The sequence below is a fragment of the Arvicanthis niloticus genome, chromosome 16 (genome assembly GCF_011762505.2).
Source record: "Arvicanthis niloticus isolate mArvNil1 chromosome 16, mArvNil1.pat.X, whole genome shotgun sequence".
Lineage (NCBI taxonomy): Eukaryota > Metazoa > Chordata > Mammalia > Rodentia > Muridae > Arvicanthis > Arvicanthis niloticus.
In genome coordinates, this window is record NC_047673.1 from 57,982,334 (window position 1) to 57,999,768 (window position 17,435).

Consider the following 17,435-nt stretch of genomic DNA (forward strand, 5'->3'; position numbering starts at 1 on the left):
AAACCTCCCTGTGCTGGATACTTTTCTGTCAACCTGACACAGCTAGAGTCATCTGGGAAGATGTAACCACAACCAAAAAGCAGAACAAACCAAAACAAAAACCTCCAATAAGATTCCCTGTAGAGATAGGGGAATGCTAGGCCACTAAGGCAGGAGGCAGTGGGTGGGTGGGGGGCCCCCTCATAGAGGCAGGGGGGAGGGAGGAGGTAGATAGGGGGCTTGTGGAGCAGAAACTGGGAAGGGGGATAACATTTGAAATATGCATAAATAAAATAACCAATGAAAATATATATTAAAATATATTTCTTAATTAAGGGATTAATTCTTAATTAAGGTTGGTGTGGAAGTATTTAGCACACTATGGGTGATACCACCCCTGAACAGATAGTTGTAGGCTCTATAAGAATACAAGCTCAAGTGGGTCCTGCTTATTGGAGAAGACATTGCCTTGCAGAGCAGTCTCGTGCAGGCAGTATTCCGCCCGAACTCGAAGCCTGATGTCACATGTCTGCTTTTCCTCCGGGTCTGGTGTCACTGACTTCCGGCGTTTTCGCTGGCTCCCAAGTGTGGTTCTCCCTTGGGCTGGCCGCTTACTACACATTTGAGAACACGAAGTGGGGCAGCACACCACTGGATAGTGGGGAGGCCTCGGCTCTGGATCACTGAGGGCTCTGGGGGTCACATAGCGAACTGATGTCTCCTCCAGATACTTGTCCACAAGATCAGGGCACACAGCCCGTCTCTTTTTGAGAGTGACGTAGGGCAGCAAGTCATGGCGCGTGATGATACGCAGCAGCTGCAGCACCTGGCGGAAGTTACTCTGCTCACAGCGGCCATGACGCTCCAGTGCCAGTAAGAAGTCACGTCCATTTCGGATGAGTCCACGTTCATGGTCATCAATAACATCAACAAGAAGGAAGGAAAGCACGCGGACATCTCTGTGTGTTAGGTGGGTACCCACGATGTCAAACATGCAGTGCAGGCTGTAGAGCCCGTGTTCCTGCTCACCACGCTCTTCCAGCCACACCTGGCTTGCCAGGACTCAAAGCCTTCACACAATGCCTTGTCCAGGGCTCCACAAGAACCCCAAGGTCATTCAGGTAAGGATGAGCCCTTGGCCCACTGTACAGGATTTGAGAGTTGCAATAACTGAAGTATCACTCAGGACCTCATGAACAGTGCCTGAGTTCATATTATCAACCTTCCTTTGAGTCTTTATAAATGGTTTTTATTCTGTCCCTTCAGACCCAGTGGCTGTCTCCTCTGTCAGGCAAGCATTTAGTCCACACCATAGCAAAAAGAATAAGTCCAAGTTCTACACCTCGACCCACTGAGTCACAGCCCTTTGTTTGATGCTGTAAGGCTTTGTAAGGGAATGGGGACCATGGCACATTTTTAGTCTTCCACCATGGCTGAAGCAGACTTCCAAGGCACTCCTAAATACCACCAGTCATGGACCTTTCCAGTCCTCTTTCTTCTTTGCCTTTTGTTACTGGCCACCACTTCCCTGAACTATCTTCTCTGTTTCCAACAGCCTCCATCCCCACCCTTCTTATTTGTCTGTGCTGCTCTGAGTCAATCTGCTTTGTGGCCTGTGCATCACACTGGTCTCTAACTTAAAATTTATTCTCTCCTGGACCAAAGGCATCACAGTGGTACCCACCACTCAGGTTAAGGAAGGAAGCCATACAGTCTCACACATCTCTTTCTGTTCCTCCCTGTGGGGAAACCTTGCTAATTCAGGACTCAGTCTACCATGACTGAATAGCTCCTCTGAGCTCCACAGAAAATGGAGGTATCCCTTTTCCAGCAGGATTTCCCTTTTTCTAACCTTGTCTGTGGATCCGGATTTCCCAAACCCTTTACCTGTGAAAAGTTGAGTAGTCCTTGGCAGGCCTACAAACTTCCTCTTTCCCCTATAAGAACCTGCCCAGCAAGTACCTGGGATTCCTGGAATGCCTCTCCATGCAAATGAGACATACAGAGAACTTTAAACTCTAGACAGTGATTTTTCAGTTACCCTGAAAACTCCTTCGCCCTCTCCAAGGTCCATATATACCCCTGGCTCACCCCAAATAAAGTGTATGAATACAAGCCCATCCCAAATACAGGTAAGAGAGATGTTTCACAGAAGACTATCAGAGAAGGCCTTCATCTTTAGAGAAGCACACCCCCTCCCTGCTCCCAGCAGGAATCCTACAGAACCCCACCCTTACCAGACTCTGCTTCATCCTTCCAGCCCAGTGTGCAGGGGGCATCTGGCCACCCTAGAGTCAGGATGCAGAGGGTGAGGAGATACAGCTGGATGGCCAAACGGCAAACCTTACCTCACTCCCTATATTCAGTTTACAACATTTTATAAATTCTGCTTTCTTTTGTTCACCCCCTCTCTATTTATGTCCGTTTTTGATATTTACACTAAAACACCTGGCTGGGAGGCATTAGAGTCTGCAGGCAGGTGAGCCGGTCCTTGTCCTTCTCAGCCATGCCATGCTGGGGACTGGGTCCAAGGCTCCACTGCAGCTGGAATCTCTGTTAATGTCCTTGGCCCATGTTACACCAAGGATCATGTGGAAGTCCATCATCTGTGCTGCAGCCTGAACCCATGTGGTTGTCTGCAGGCCATACTGCCACTGGAAATCATGTTGATTTCTGTGGTCCAGGAAGCTTCCAAGGGCCTCGTCTGGGTCTGTGGTCCTACTGCAGAGGGCCATGTTCCTGGTCTGTGCTGGCTCCAGAAACTCTGTGAAAACCCATGCTCCATGCTCCAACTGACTGTGAAGAGCAGGAGGCAATGTGTGCTGTGATATCTATGACTGCAGATGCACAGTTGAGGAGGGACATGGAAGGCTCCTGTGACAACTCCTACTCCTCCTCAACAACCACCCCCAAAATCCCAACAACAACAACAAACAGTAACTAACTGCCTAGACAGTAAGCCATGGAAGACAACACTTGAAAAGTATGACAGAGATGCCTAAGAGTAGCTCCATACAATTGATGGCTTCTAGCTGAGGTGTGGGGTGGGAAGGACTCAGTTCTATCTAAAGGGCAGGTCACTGGGAGTCTGACCATGCTTCAGTGAGCATACAGATTGTACCAAGGGGCTTGGAGTTCATTCTTTCTTTCTTTCTTTCTTTCTTTTTTCTTTTTTCTTTCCTTTTTCTTTTTTTCTTTCTTTTTCTTTCTTCCTCTCCCACCTCCCTCCCTCCCTCCCTCCCTCCCTCCTTCCCTCCCTCCCTCCCTCCCTTCCTTTCTCTCTTTTTCTTCTTACTAATATTTTTTACTTCTTTTGGGAGGAAGATCACAAAGGGGACAGACATGGAAAGACTGAGAAGAGATTGTGATTGAGGTACATGATGTGAAACTCTCAGAGAAGCAATAAAAACATTATGGGGGAGGGAGACGACACCTAGCTGGTCTTCCTGATCACACAGAGAAAGAGCTTCATAAAAGCACAAAGTCAGGTGTGGTGGCTCATGCCTATAATCCTGAAACTAAGGAAGCTGAGGCAGGAGAATTGCTGAGAATTCAACATCAGCCTGGACTAAATAGTGAATTCTTAGTCATTCAATAGTGAGCTCTAGGCCTTGTCATTAAAACACCAAAAATAAAATAAATGTACAAACATTGCCACATTAAGACAAAAGTAAAACATTTAAGTCATCCAGGGAAGAAGTTCCAGGCTCCTCCTAGAGCCTAGAACATCCTCTGGTGCTCAAATTTCTTATATACAATAATAGTCTTATATAACCTATATCCTCCTGTATTCTTAAACTATCTCTGGATTACTGTGATGATTAATGGGAGCATCGTGTCAACAGAATCCTGAGTTGTTGAGGAGACAAGCCTCTGGTCGTGTCAGTGAGAGAGTTTCTACATTAGGTTAACTGAAGTGGGAAGACCCACCCTAAAGGAGCCCAGCACCATTCCACAGCCTGTAACCCCAGGCTGCATAAAAAGCAGAAAGCTAGCCCAGTGCCAGCATGCATCTCTCCCTGTTTTCTGATAGCAGATGTAATACACAAGCTGCCTCAAGCTCCTGCCACCATAACTTGCTCACCATGATGGCCTGTCCCCTCAAACTGAAAGAAAATAAACCCATCTTTTTTTATTTTACTTTTGTCACATTTTATCAGAGCAACAGACAAGTAAGTATAACTATTTACACCAATACAATGTAAACACTGTGAGAGTAGTTAAACTGTATCACTTAGAGAAAATGACCAAAAAAGCATCTACATGTAGGGATACAATCCTGGCTGTTCTGTAACTCCATGGCACTGTCCACCATCAGTTGAGCTGATGCTTACTGCAAACCCACAGGTATGGTGGGCCAGCTACAACCCCAAATGACTGTGAATTTAAACCTGGACTTTCTGGTTTAGACTCAAAGCTCTTTGGAAAGGAAAAGTGCTGCTTGCCACATCTAAGGCCACCTTAGGTCCATGCAATGACCTCACACCTGCACTGTCTTTACTCTTTCATGAGAGTCATACACTTTCATAGAGTCATAGAGATGTTATCTCTACTTTATGGTCAAATATTCCCTCTTGCCAGGTGTCTTCCTGCCACCACCACTGTCCTCCCTGATCAATCACTGTTCTTATGTTGGGATGTCAGGGGCTGATATGTGTGCACTTGAGAAGAGTCCAGAAAACAACCTTGATGTGCACTACTTCTGTTTTTTTGTTTATTTGTTTGTTTTGTTTTTGACAGGGTCTCTCACTGGCCAGGTAAGCTCAGCTACCTGGCCAGCAAACCCAAGGGTTTCCCCTGCCTATCTCTACCTCTCCAGTAGTGGGACTGTAAACATACACATATCAGTATGCCTGGCATTTGTACAGGGGTTCTGAGGAGCAAACTCAAGTTCACAAGCACTTTATTGACAAAGCTGTTGAGGTTTTGTCTTTTATTATCTATTGTAATGCTAAGTGCAGGGTCCCAAACCTGGAGCATGCATGTGACCCCAGTGACTGGATCCCCAGTTAATTGTGATTGGTAAATAAAGATGCTAACAATCCATGTGTAGTGGAATCTTAGATGGGGTTGAGGTTTCAGAAACAGTCATGGAATAAGAAGAACATGCAGGAGGAAAGAGAGCCATGGAATGGCTCAGCCATAAATATGTGGCTAGCCAATTAGAGCTAAGAGCCACCTAGATAAACATAGTAAGCAGTAACTTGGGTTACTGATAGGAAGGCAGATTCTAACAGCATGGTGGGTAGGTAGGCTGCTGCCCAGCTATTGTGCCAACTAAGGCTATTTAAAAATGTAAAGACTGTGTGAGTCTTTCATTCAGGATCATAAATGATCTAAGATGGGGAACAAGCCCTGGGCCCGATTGTTAAATACTTTGACTACACAGGGCCATCCCCTCAGCTCCGGTCTTGTCTTTCTAGCGTGATAACTGATACACTATAAAAGCTTCATAAATGACGATGATCATGGGAATGAACGAATGCGTGAGTCAGTGAGTGGAAACTGAAGGAGAGAGATGAGAGAAGGCCAAGGCAGAGAACACAATAGCACACACAGATTAGGGAATCAGCCACCGAATTTAAATGATAGGATCTAGCAAAACACTGTTGCCTTGGGTATCCCTGAGAGGTTAGAAGTTACAGCAAGCAAACCGCAGTGACTGTGGTGACTTGTATCCTCTAAACTGAAAGTTGCCAGAGGAGTGATCAAAACAAGGCCACTTCATCAATTTCCCACAGGCCTTTTGTCAAGTAACAGTTCCACAGGGTTGGTGGGTTGGGAGGTGTGAAGAGAAGAGCTAAAAATCCCTGAAAGTGAGAAAGCTTTTTCCAGGAAGTAGATTCAACCGTGTGGTGAGGGCTCCACCTGGTGGATTCACACTGAATGAACGAAGACTGCCAAAGTCTCAGCCCAGCCTCCTCCCAAAGCTGAGTTCCAGGCCAGCCTGATACAAAAGAAAAAGAACCCCGAACCCCAGAGTAGCTAAAACAACCCAGAATAATAAGAGAACTTATGGGGATTTTACTATCCCCAGTTTCAAGTTGTACTATAAAGGCATAGTGAGTTATAGTTATTTATTATATGACATGGTATGGTTATTATATAACATGGACACAAAAACAGACATGCTCATCTGTGGAATCCTATTGAAGACTCACACACCTGTGGACACACACCTGTGGACACACACCTGTGGACACACACCTGTGGACACACACCTGTGGACACACATTTTCCATTTTATAAAAGGGGGATTATAGAAGCACACATGGAGAAAACACACAGCACAGTGCTCATCAAACTGGATGTCGACATGGAGAAGACACCAATAGATCCACACTTGTCACCCTGCACAAAACTCAACTCTAAATGAATCAAAACCTCAACATAAAACCAGATCCACTGAACCTGATAGAAGAGAAAGTGGGGAATAGATCACTGGCTCAAGAAAAGACTCTTTAAACAGAAGACAACCAGCACAGAAACCAAGATCAATGATGAACACATGGGACCTCATGAAACTGAGAAGCTTCTGCACTGCAAAGCACATCATCATTCAGACAGTGTCAGCCTATAGAATGGGCAAAGATTCTGTTACCAACTATGCATCTGACAGAGGATTAATATCCAAAATATATGAAGAACTCAACCCCTAAGCATCAAGAAAAGAAACCAATTTTAAAATGGGGCACAGATCTAAACAGTGAAATCTCAAGAGGAAATTCAAAATGCCTGACAAACACTTAAAGAAATGTTCAACATTCCTTAGCCACCCGGAAATGCAAATGAGATTTCAACATACACATGTCAGAATGCCTCAGTTCAATAAAAGCAGTGAGAGCTCAGGCCGGTGAAGATGTGGACTGAAGGAAACACTCATCCATTGCTGGTAGGAGTACAAACTTGTACACTCACTGTGGGAATCAGTGGGATAGTTCCCAGAAAGCTGGGAATAGATCTACCTCAAAATCCAGCTCTATCTAGGGCATATAAAAAAAGGATGGTTCTTCCTACCATGCAGACACTTGCTCAGCCATGTCCAGGCTTCATTGTTATTCTATTGATAGTAGCCAGAAATTGTAGGGGGTCATGGGGAGGGAAAGCTAGATATCCCTCATCAAGAATGGATTAAAAAACTGTGGTACATTTACACAACTGAATATTACTTAGCTGTTAAAAAAGACATTTGTAGGTAAATGGATGGAACTAGAATAAATCATCCCCAGTGAGGTAACCTAGGCCTAGAATGATAAATATGGTCTGTATTGGCTCATATGTGGATGTCAGCTGTTAGGTCAGTGGTAACAAGCTATACTCTGAAAAGCAACAGGTGGTATAGAGTAAGGACAGGGAAATAGAATATATAGTTACTGGTGAATGGGTGAACTGCAATGGGAGAACAGAGAGAAGTGGGAAGAGGAAGATGAGGGAGGGAATAGGGTGAGAGGCAGCTGAACAAAGGGGCATTTGAGAGGTAGTATGGAAAACTAATACAATAGAAACTTCCTAAAATATATGCATCTATGAAGGGATCTGGATAAGATCACCAAGTTGTGGGGAGACAGAGTCTGATCTGGCTATCTCTTATCACCAAATGAGTCTTCTAAATACTAGGATTGGTTACATGTAATTAAGATGTTGGCAGGAGTTTCATGGGAACCCCCCCAAAAAACCCAGGCTGTTGCAGAAACTATCAGTTGCTCTCCACAAAACTGAAGGCAAGGCCCCATTGCTGAAGGCAGCACCTACACAGCTCATTGACTATGGAGAAGCTGAGGCGGAGCCTACAAAGAGCCTTCACTCCTATGTTCTGCCATGTTTGATATACTAGCAGAAGAGAAGCATGAACACCTAGCCAGGCACAAACCGTTGATGGACAGTAGTGTCCTGCCTGCAACATATGCAGGGCAATGGTGGCACAAGGCTTATGGGAGTAACCAACCAATATATGATTTGACTTAAGGCCTACACCATGACATGGAACCCATACCCAACACTGCTTGGATGCAACAACCAGAGACTAGATTGCTGAGAGACCTAGGGTGAAACCAAATACTATTATTAAGGGACAAAATGGAGCAATGAAACTACTCCTAATGACATTCTGCTACATGGGTAGATCTGTGCCCTGCTCACTCATCATCAGAGAAGCTTCCTCCTGCAGCAGATAGAGAACAAGTCAGGACACAGACCAGAGCCAGACAGAATGAGAGTGAGTAACCTTGGAATGTTCAGCCCTAAGTGAGATATCACATCCTCCCCTGGGATCAGCAAACTCTCAGAGGAGGAAGCAGAAAGAGTGTAAGAGCCAGAAGGGATGGAGGACACCAAGAACACAGGCTCTCTAAATCAACAGGACCTTTGCACAGAAACTCACAGAGACTGAAGCAATGGCCACAGCACACACCAGATGGGGTACTAGAGCTCAAAGGAGAAATGGACACATGCCCCATCTGCAACCCAGCAGCTATCTCTGATAACCACTCTGCAAATAAAAAAGAAAATTGTTTCCTCAGAGGGAGTCTCACTGGGGAAACTAACCTCTCTCAAGGGCGGGCCACAGACCCAGCAGTAGATGGCTGATACAGAACAACTCAAAAGCATCTTTGGTGCCTCCTTGTCTCATAATGTCCTGCTTAGGGCTTTTCCTCTTTTTTTTTTTTTTTTTTTTTTTTTTTTAAATTTTATCTTGTTTTTTACTTTTGTTTTATTTTGTCTAACCCCACCCATATATACTATGCTTTCCAGTTTACTGGATTTTTTTGGGTTTATCTTATTGGTTTTTGGTTTTGTTTATATTTTTTGAGGCATTGGCTCTGTGTAGCCCTGGCTGTCCTGGAACTCCTGTAGACTGGCTGGCTTCCAACTGAGAGATCTGCTTTACTCTGCCTCCTGAGTGCTAGGATCAAAAGCCTGTACCACACCTGGCCAGACTAGTGGTTTTATGAGATTCTGAGTATGCAAACAAGTGAATCTATTTATTATTATTATTATTATTATTATTATTATTATTATTATTATTGTTATTCTCTTCCTCCTCCTCCTCCTTTTGTGGAAGAAAGAGCTCTTTTTCTTCTGTTCTGTATTTTATTCTATTTCATTTTTTTGTTTTATCTTATTATATTTTACTACCATGCCATAAAGGTTTCTTTGCTTTCTTTTTTTTTCTTTTTTTCTTTTTTTTTTTTTGTTTTGTTTTGTTTTTGTTTTGTTTTGTTTTTTCGAGACAGGGTTTCTCTGTGTAGCCCTGGATGTCCTAGAACTCACTCTGTAGAACAGACTGCATCAAACTCAGAAATCTGCCAAGTGCTGGGATTAAAGTTGTGCACCACCACTGCTCGGCTGTTAATTTTTTTTCTAATGAATAACTGAAAATGAATAGATCCAGCTGGGAAGGGAGGTAGGAAGGGTCGGGAGGAGGATAGGGAGAGAAAACCATAATCAGGGTATGTAGTGTGAGAAAATAATCTATTTTCAATAAATGAGGAAATGCCACAATTAATTAGTTAATTAGTTAATTAAAACCAAAACTAAAAAGTAAAAGTATATATTGCTCTGATTGTCTTCAGCGTTCATCCCTTTGACAGACACATGCATGTGCGTTACCTACACTGCTGCTTCTGCCACTGATGCCACACAGCCGCCATCCTCTACCTTTTTCTCTGTGCATGAGTGTTTTCCTTCATGTATGTGCGTGCACCACATGTGAGCTTATGATCCATAGAGGTCAGAATACAGTATCAAATTCCCTACAGATCTTTGCCAACTACCATGTAGGTAGGTGTGGGAAACAAAACCCTGTTCCTCTTCAAGAAAAGCAAGTGCCCCTAACTACTGACCTATCTCTCCATTCTCTTCTTATGTGTTCTCTACAATACCATTTTATAACCATGGATGCTTTCATTTATTTATAGTGCTTGCACTGTATGTGACAGGCTACAATGTAGCCTGTCAACACATACATATAGTGAGTGTATGATGTTCACATCAGGGTAATTGGAATAGGTACCACCTTGAACACTAACCATCTTTATCCTAGAAACAGACAAAAATCCTCTGTAATGTGAAGCCACAGGAGTTGAGCTTAGAGTGACAGATCTGGGGCCTTGTCCCCTGTGAAGTATCACATGATGGACATGTTATCATTTCATTGCCTTGGCTACCATAGACCCTCATCACGTGGAGCTGGATCATTTACTCTCCCTTCTTCAAGCTGGTGCATTGGTAGCCTTTGTTGACAGAGAAGACTAGAAAGTATGGCCCTAGGGATTTTCCTCTTCCTATTTCTGAAGTGCTCCTCTCTCTAGACTCTTCCAATGCATAATCTGTCAGATGTCAGACCAAAGAGCAAGTGTCCACTTTCACAGCTAGCTCCTTTTTGGCCTAAGGTCCAACAGCATTGCTAGACACCTTCTGAAGAATCTTTCAGTGGGCTCTGAGGCACACCATCTCCCCTTGTTGAACCCTTCCTTCCTGGCACCCCAGAGGGCAGGGCTCCAGCAAGCCCTGACAGCATGTTGCCTATGGGCTTTGTGGCCATGCCTGGGCTCTGAAAGAAACTTGCATCTCATCCTAAAGAGACTAAACTGTGTTCTCATCTGCAAATCCTATATTCCCAAAGATTCTTTTTCCTCATTGTTGCTTCCTCATGGCTACAATGTCTTGTTATGAGTGATAACTCTTTGTAGAAAGTACACTTTCTCTGTTCAGATCCTACATGGAAGGTTGGTCCCTAAATGAGCTACTTTTCTTGCTGCTTTAGTGACATGGGCATTAAGAGTCATTTATCCAAATCATAACAAGAAGAAACAGCTACAAAATATACAAAGAGTGTTTCACAGTATAAAAACCACTTCAAACTATATAAAAAATTGCATGTTTCACTATCACCCCTGAGGTTTTTGTTGTTTATTTTCGTTTGTGTGTGTGTGTGTGTGTGTGTGTGTGTGTGTGTTTTGTTGGTTTGGCTTGGTTTTCATCAACTTGACACATGCTGGAGTCATTTGGGAAGAGACAACCTCAACTGAGAAACTCTTCCATCAGACTGGCAATGTGAGACATTTTCTTGATTAACCATTGATGTGGGAGAGCCCAGGCCACTGTGGGCGGTGCCACCACTGGGCACATGGTGCTGAGTCATGTAAGAAAGCAAGTTCTGCAAGCTGTGGTGAGCAAGCCCATACTCAATTCTATTATGGTCCCTGCTTCTGCTCCTGCTTGATTCCCTGAACTGGATTCCATCAATAATGGGCTGTGACTGAGATGTTTAAACCAAACAAACTCTTTCCTTCCCTGGTTGCTTTTGGTCATGGTATTTAGCATAGCAATAGAACTTAAACTGGCTAGGATACAGCTTCCTGTCCTAATAGATCAGTCTCATCATCTTCTGAGTCTCAGCAAAACTCTTCCTGGATCAGAGGATCACGAGCTATCATGACAATCATGGCACAGAATACATACATGGCATTTCCACATGTGTGAAGTCTATGAACCAAGAGAAGGACACCTGGGACAGCCAGAGCAGGCTTCATGACCTCTTCTCTAACAAAAGCTTATCACTTACATTCAAGAGAAGACCATTGGGGTGGAGCTGCATTCTCTGTAGGACGTGTTTCTAGGAATCCTTTGCTCAATAATCCACCGTTTGCTTTTCCTGTGTCTTATCTATGAGTACCGTGCTGTTGTGGAATTGAAGACTAGTTTAACCCTGTTCTTCCAGGTCTTTAGACCTTTAATGCCACAATGAAACACAAGTACAGTAGGGTTAATCCTACTATGTTCTTAGCACTTAGCCAGATGAAGCAAAAGAGCAAAACTCAAATAGTTTTCAAACCCCAGAAAATAAAAGTGTCCACATCCAACAAGAGCTCATCCAACAAGAAGAGGAGGAGGCCTGAAAAGAAGGAGAGTGACCTGATGGGCAGCGTGGGTAGACATGCTAGTACCCTCAGAGGCTTACTACACACTGGTGGAGGAGGTAAGGTGACATAGATCACTGTACTGTGGCAGTTGAGGGTTAACACTGTACAACAGGCTCTGTGTGTGTGTGTGTGTGTGTGTGTGTGTGTGTGTGTGTGTGTGTGTGTGTGTGTGCTCATACATGTGTGTTCATGTGTGTGTGCTCATAAGTGTTTCGGTGTGCATGTGTGTATGTGTGTGCATGAGAACAACTTCGGGTGTTATCCTCAGAAACACTCTCCTTATCCATTGAGGCAGTCTTTCAATGGCCTTGAGTTCATTAATTAGTCTAGACCAGCTGACCAGTGAGCCCCAGGCATCCTCCTTCTCTGCCTCCCCAATGCTGGGATTACCAGTGCACATCACCCTAGCCATCAATCTCCTATGGCTTCTAAGTCTTGAACTCACGGCCTCATACTTACAATGCCAGCTGAGCTAAACTCTAACAGACTTCTTTGTACTACTTTTGCAGTTTATATCAAAAAATAAAAACAATGGCAAAATAAAGGTATGATAGAGAAAAAAACAGTGAAGAAAGGAAACTCCCAAATACTTCTGAGACCCTCTGGATCTGAGGAAAAGTTGAAAGTTGAGTAGAAAGCTGTAAAGAGATCATGTCACACATTAGAGAATGGAGTTATCTAGGCAGAGGCTCATCCCTGTTTAATTTGGACAAATTTAGCATGCTTTATGCACATGTATTTTGTGTTTTATTTGGGGTTTAAATGGAAACTGCTAGTCATTGTCATAATTATCTTGTTTTTTGTTTTAGTTTTTCTTTTGTTTGCTTTGGGGTTTTTTTGTTTTGTTTTTGGTTTTGGTTTTTTTTTTTTTTTTTTTGACAGGGTTTCTCAGTGTAGCCTTGGCTGTCCTGGTACTCACTTTGCAGACTTGGCTGACCTTGAACTCATAGAGATCCAAATGCCTCTGCCTACTGAGTGCTAGGTTATAATCCTGGCCATGCACAGTGCACAGCAGGTGACAGGAGGAGGTGACACAGAAACGTTCTCATCTGCACGCATTTACCTCAGTCACCAACTTCTCTATGAGTTTGCCTCTCACTTAAGATCATCACAAGTTGTTAGAGATTAAACATAGGGTGGTTTATTTATATGCTTTTATGCATCTTTCTGCCTTCCAGATTTAGAGAAGGAATTTAGTTACTTCCCTAATTCTTGGTTGGAGGAAGCAACCACTGAATCATTAGGGGAAAGAGAAGAGGAAACATGTTTTCCATGCTGTGTGTGAAGGTGGCTTAAAGAACAGTGACTCATTCTCCCTGAAGCATGCTGTACTAGAGAGGACAAATGCTCACATCAAGTGGGGCCCCGTATGCAGTGCCTGCACTGCATAACTGGTTCCACTCTCTGGAGCATTCTTAAGAGGCTGACCTAAAGCTTTATTATTGAAAGTAACAATTTTCAGATACTATTTTTTCTAGAGTCAGCACATTCTGAGACAGCCTAAGTATTCCACAAAGGATATATCTCTCCCAGTTCATGCATGTATGTATGCAGTCACTTCTCTCTTATTGTATGAGCAGTAAGCCTTCATTTGAGGGCAGCTAAGCATGCTTCTGAAGATGGCAAGGGAAAACCTTCCACAGAAAAGGAAGGGCAGAGCCACTGTTGTCCACCCACCTCCAGCTCCTTTCTTCTTACAGCATCAGCTCCCTGCTCAGAAGGACTGACTTTACCAAACTCAGGCAGACTGGGCAATCCATGTCTACTTCCTCCCACCCCAGCCCTTACCTACTCTCAGTTCTTGCTTCTCCCTTGGTGGCTGAGTTGGAGATGCTCCAGCACTTAGAACAACTTCTGCTCAACAGTGACAGAGCTTGCCAAGGCCTACAGCCCTTTCCTAAAGAAGCCCACCACTCCTATATGCTGACCAATGATGGTGACATTCCTTAGCATAGGAAAATGCTTTTGTTCAGGGAAGAGGGAATGGGGAAGGAGTTGGAGAAAAAGCTTCCCCTTTAGACTTGGATCCATCACTTGCCCTGGGTAGTCATTGAACCCTCACAGTGATAAGCTTTTGTTAGAGAAGAGGTCATGAAGCCTGCTCTGGCTGTCCCAGGTGTCCTTCTCTTGGTTCATAGACTTCACACATGTGGAAATGCCATGTATGTATTCTGTGCCATGATTGTCATGATAGCTCATGATCCTCTGATCCAGGAAGAGTTTTGCTGAGACTCAGAAGATGATGAGACTGATCTATTAGGACAGGAAGCTGTATCCTAGCCAGTTTAAGTTCTATTGCTATGCTAAATACCATGACCAAAAGCAACCAGGGAAGGAAAGAGTTTGTTTGGTTTAAACATCTCAGTCACAGCCCATTATTGATGGAATCCAGTTCAGGGAATCAAGCAGGAGCAGAAGCAGGGACCATAATAGAATTGAGTATGGGCTTGCTCACCACAGCTTGCAGAACTTGCTTTCTTACATGACTCAGCACCATGTGCCCAGTGGTGGCACCGCCCACAGTGGCCTGGGCTCTCCCACATCAATGGTTAATCAAGAAAATGTCTCACATTGCCAGTCTGATGGAAGAGTTTCTCAGTTGAGGTTGTCTCTTCCCAAATGACTCCAGCATGTGTCAAGTTGATGAAAACCAAGCCAAACCAACAAAACACACACACACACACACACACACACACACACACACACACACACAAACGAAAATAAACAACAAAAACCTCAGGGGTGATAGTGAAACATGCAATTTTTTATATAGTTTGAAGTGGTTTTTATACTGTGAAACACTCTTTGTATATTTTGTAGCTGTTTCTTCTTGTTATGATTTGGATAAATGACTCTTAATGCCCATGTCACTAAAGCAGCAAGAAAAGTAGCTCATTTAGGGACCAACCTTCCATGTAGGATCTGAACAGAGAAAGTGTACTTTCTACAAAGAGTTATCACTCATAACAAGACATTGTAGCCATGAGGAAGCAACAATGAGGAAAAAGAATCTTTGGGAATATAGGATTTGCAGATGAGAACACAGTTTAGTCTCTTTAGGATGAGATGCAAGTTTCTTTCAGAGCCCAGGCATGGCCACAAAGCCCATAGGCAACATGCTGTCAGGGCTTGCTGGAGCCCTGCCCTCTGGGGTGCCAGGAAGGAAGGGTTCAACAAGGGGAGATGGTGTGCCTCAGAGCCCACTGAAAGATTCTTCAGAAGGTGTCTAGCAATGCTGTTGGACCTTAGGCCAAAAAGGAGCTAGCTGTGAAAGTGGACACTTGCTCTTTGGTCTGACATCTGACAGATTATGCATTGGAAGAGTCTAGAGAGAGGAGCACTTCAGAAATAGGAAGAGGAAAATCCCTAGGGCCATACTTTCTAGTCTTCTCTGTCAACAAAGGCTACCAATGCACCAGCTTGAAGAAGGGAGAGTAAATGATCCAGCTCCACGTGATGAGGGTCTATGGTAGCCAAGGCAATGAAATGATAACATGTCCATCATGTGATACTTCACAGGGGACAAGGCCCCAGATCTGTCACTCTAAGCTCAACTCCTGTGGCTTCACATTACAGAGGATTTTTGTCTGTTTCTAGGATAAAGATGGTTAGTGTTCAAGGTGGTACCTATTCCAATTACCCTGATGTGAACATCATACACTCACTATATGTATGTGTTGACAGGCTACATTGTAGCCTGTCACATACAGTGCAAGCACTATAAATAAATGAAAGCATCCATGGTTATAAAATGGTATTGTAGAGAACACATAAGAAGAGAATGGAGAGATAGGTCAGTAGTTAGGGGCACTTGCTTTTCTTGAAGAGGAACAGGGTTTTGTTTCCCACACCTACCTACATGGTAGTTGGCAAAGATCTGTAGGGAATTTGATACTGTATTCTGACCTCTATGGATCATAAGCTCACATGTGGTGCACGCACATACATGAAGGAAAACACTCATGCACAGAGAAAAAGGTAGAGGATGGCGGCTGTGTGGCATCAGTGGCAGAAGCAGCAGTGTAGGTAACGCACATGCATGTGTCTGTCAAAGGGATGAACGCTGAAGACAATCAGAGCAATATATACTTTTACTTTTTAGTTTTGGTTTTAATTAACTAATTAACTAATTAATTGTGGCATTTCCTCATTTATTGAAAATAGATTATTTTCTCACACTACATACCCTGATTATGGTTTTCTCTCCCTATCCTCCTCCCGACCCTTCCTACCTCCCTTCCCAGCTGGATCTATTCATTTTCAGTTATTCATTAGAAAAAAAATTAACAGCCGAGCAGTGGTGGTGCACAACTTTAATCCCAGCACTTGGCAGATTTCTGAGTTTGATGCAGTCTGTTCTACAGAGTGAGTTCTAGGACATCCAGGGCTACACAGAGAAACCCTGTCTCGAAAAAACAAAACAAAACAAAAACAAAACAAAACAAAAAAAAAAAAAGAAAAAAAGAAAAAAAAAAGAAAGCAAAGAAACCTTTATGGCATGGTAGTAAAATATAATAAGATAAAACAAAAAAATGAAATAGAATAAAATACAGAACAGAAGAAAAAGAGCTCTTTCTTCCACAAAAGGAGGAGGAGGAGGAAGAGAATAACAATAATAATAATAATAATAATAATAATAATAATAATAATAATAAATAGATTCACTTGTTTGCATACTCAGAATCTCATAAAACCACTAGTCTGGCCAGGTGTGGTACAGGCTTTTGATCCTAGCACTCAGGAGGCAGAGTAAAGCAGATCTCTCAGTTGGAAGCCAGCCAGTCTACAGGAGTTCCAGGACAGCCAGGGCTACACAGAGCCAATGCCTCAAAAAATATAAACAAAACCAAAAACCAATAAGATAAACCCAAAAAAATCCAGTAAACTGGAAAGCATAGTATATATGGGTGGGGTTAGACAAAATAAAACAAAAGTAAAAAACAAGATAAAATTTAAAAAAAAAAAAAAAAAAAAAAAAAAAAAAAAAAAAAAAAAAAAAAAAAAAAGAGGAAAAGCCCTAAGCAGGACATTATGAGACAAGGAGGCACCAAAGATGCTTTTGAGTTGTTCTGTATCAGCCATCTACTGCTGGGTCTGTGGCCCGCCCTTGAGAGAGGTTAGTTTCCCCAGTGAGACTCCCTCTGAGGAAACAATTTTCTTTTTTATTTGCAGAGTGGTTATCAGAGATAGCTGCTGGGTTGCAGATGGGGCATGTGTCCATTTCTCCTTTGAGCTCTAGTACCCCATCTGGTGTGTGCTGTGGCCATTGCTTCAGTCTCTGTGAGTTTCTGTGCAAAGGTCCTGTTGATTTAGAGAGCCTGTGTTCTTGGTGTCCTCCATCCCTTCTGGCTCTTACACTCTTTCTGCTTCCTCCTCTGAGAGTTTGCTGATCCCAGGGGAGAATGTGATATCTCACTTAGGGCTGAACATTCCAAGGTTACTCACTCTCATTCTGTCTGGCTCTGGTCTGTGTCCTGACTTGTTCTCTATCTGCTGCAGGAGGAAGCTTCTCTGATGATGAGTGAGCAGGGC

General features: G+C 43.4%; 1 pseudogene; it reads right to left on the reverse strand.

Annotated features, from left to right (window-relative positions):
• Window positions 1-397: 397 nt before the first annotated feature.
• LOC117721349 (death effector domain-containing protein pseudogene) lies at window positions 398-2,714 on the reverse strand (annotated as a pseudogene).
• Window positions 2,715-17,435: the final 14,721 nt, after the last annotated feature.